Source organism: Hipposideros armiger, unplaced genomic scaffold (assembly GCF_001890085.2).
Source record: "Hipposideros armiger isolate ML-2016 unplaced genomic scaffold, ASM189008v1 scaffold_977, whole genome shotgun sequence".
Lineage (NCBI taxonomy): Eukaryota > Metazoa > Chordata > Mammalia > Chiroptera > Hipposideridae > Hipposideros > Hipposideros armiger.
The window spans coordinates 217,855-220,639 of NW_017732327.1; the positions used below are offsets into that span (position 1 = coordinate 217,855).

Here is a 2,785-nt window from a genome sequence, read left to right on the forward strand (position 1 = left end):
CCTGTTAAGGTATACCTTATTACAGTGGCTTCTGGAAAGTAATGTGTTTGAACAACCAAATAGATATAATATTTGGAAAATGTTTAATCTCACTAAAAATAACAAAATAAAAAAATTATTATCACAAAAAATAAAGATTTAAATATTATATGACAAGTAAACAAATACATGCACATTAAAAGGATGAGATAACATTGTACCTATAAAATTAACAAAATTTAAGAAGTAAATGATTTAGATTATTTAAATGATTTATTTTATATATGAGTCTAAATGATATATATTTTAAAGTATTATGGGACAGGGAAAATGGGGGCGGTGGGACAAGATACCAGGGCACCTGTTCTACCAGCGAGTGCACTTGAACTTGCTGAATCGGGCAGTAAGTCCTGAGCTGTGCTAGTCCCTGGACCAGTGCACAGGAAGCAAGGCAATAGTTTGGGATGAGTACTTCACAGGACCATCTGGCCTGATTGCACAATATTCACTGCTGAAGGAACATGAAGTGAAAAAATGTTCACATTTAAAGGAAGTCGTTTGCCGGCAGCTGATGTCAAGATGATGATGATGACGATTATTATTATTACTATTTGGTCAGACCCAGGCTAGAATTGATGGATATAATTGCTGAAAATGTCCTCCATGAAGACAGAACAGACATGGTCCAGCCGGAGATCGCCACATTTTGCCTGGGCCACAACGTGGCTTACTTGTGCGAACAGCGGTTAAAGGATCTGGGTGTTTTGGACTCCTTTATTCATAGGGAGGCGTACAGCCTAGATCTCGTTACATTCGACGGGGATGTCTGATCCGTGGAATCAGAGGGTGTGTTCAGAGCGCTACCTGAAGAGTCTATCATGCAGCCAAGGGGCTGATGACCCTGCAGGCTCTGGACCAGACGATCCCCCAGATCTTTGGGAAAGGACAGCTCGCCCGGCAAGTGACCGATATGATGATCAGGATGAAGAGAGAGTTTACAGGAAGTCAAAATTCAATACTTCCTGTTTTCGATCATCTCTTGTTGCTTGATCAAAACGTGGGTTTATTAATGCCTCTTACCACTCAGCTGACATACGGACTCATTGATGAAATGCATGGCATTCAAAACAGTGACGTGAAGTTACCTCCAGGGAAATTTGCGCCCAAGTAAAAGGGCCATGGTGGTAAGGACTTTCCCACGGAAGCCCAGAAGCTTCAGCTGAGCTCTGCAGAGGAGCTCCTGAGATCTGTGATAAGAATTTAAACGCGGTGGCCTCGGTGCTCAGATTTGGAAAGCTATGGTGACCTGGCTGCCTTTGAAAAGATGCAAGGCTGAGACAGTGGGGGAGGTCATGCAGCCCATTTCCGAGTTGCCCCGCGAGCAGGCAGGCAGAGGCTCGCTTGCACATCATACCTCGATGGCAGAGTTAATCAAAGACGTCACTACTTCTGAAGACTTATTTGATAAATTAACGGTGAAGCACGAGTTTATACCCGGAATAGATACTGATAAGGTCAACAGTTACATTAAGGATTGTATTACCCAAAAGCATCGCTGGTCAAGGTGTTAAAATAATTTGCCTCCAATCCCTGTGCAATAGTGGACCCAAACAAAAAGTTTCGGATTATTACAAAGAGAAATTCTCCAGATGTATGGCTATGAGCACATATTGATCTTACACAACCTGGAGAAGGCTGGCTGCTGAAACCACAGCCAGGGGGCAGAAACAACTACCCAAGGATCCGGAAAACATTAGCCTCTGGATGGATGATGGAAATGAACAAAATCTCACGGACATATCCTGTGTGTACAGAGGCTACATCCCTCGCAGTGTGCGCCTGGCCCAGCTCCTTACTTGGCCGGGCTGGTGGAGTATGGAAGACGTTCTCTGCATGCTCCCGGGACCCCACTTTGAAGAACCGCAGCCATTGCCCATGGAACTGCAAAAGAGACGTCAACAGGGAGAAAACCAAGCCACCCTGACATTTTCCCTAGGGAATATAAACTTTGCTGAAATTGCTGCCCTGCTAATTTCTCTCCGAGTTGGAAGATGGAGGTAAGAATATGTCATCATCACCACTATCCTAATGAATGGGGTCATCTGGATACAGTCTCTGATGGAAAAAGCTTTCTAGGGCATTCAAAGTGGACTTAACAAGCAAACTGCAGAATAAACTTTTCCTTTGAGGAAGTTGCTGAAAGGAAGTGCAACCCCATAGAGGAAAAACACAGGAATACAAAATTTCTTTTGGGGTCAGCTTCGTAAATTATGACACTTTCTGCTTCACTTAAATTTCCTAATTTCTTAAAGGAAGACTAGGAGAGAATCAAGCCAGGTAAAAGAAATACCAGTTTTTAGTGTTTTGGGTTTTTTTAATTAAAGTTTATTGGGGTGACAATTTTTAGTAAAGTTACATAGGTTTCAAGTGTATAATTCTGTAATACATCATCTATATATCATGTCATTTTAATGTTTAAGCTCAGAATTTTCATTAGAGACCTCTGGAAATGTTTTAAGGATGGTGGGGATGGATAAACTATACAGCCACACTAATAGGGATAGTTAGAGTAAGAAAGCAGGGACCAAGCAGATAAAAATGAAACTAAATGTGGAAAGTCCAACCCCTAAAAAATTAATTAATTTTTAAAGAAAGTATTATAGGACAATATTGTGGTTAAAATAAAAAATTTAACTGTGTATATTATCAAAGTAAAAAAAAAATTGTGTGAATCTACAATATGGATGCCAATGAAAATAGATAACCCAATGACCAAGGAGGCCACGTGTTCCGGATGGTCTCTGAG

General features: G+C 41.2%; 1 pseudogene; it reads left to right on the forward strand.

Annotated features, from left to right (window-relative positions):
* Nucleotides 1–295: 295 nt before the first annotated feature.
* Nucleotides 296–2,115, forward strand: LOC109375593 (vacuolar protein sorting-associated protein 33A pseudogene; annotated as a pseudogene).
* Nucleotides 2,116–2,785: the final 670 nt, after the last annotated feature.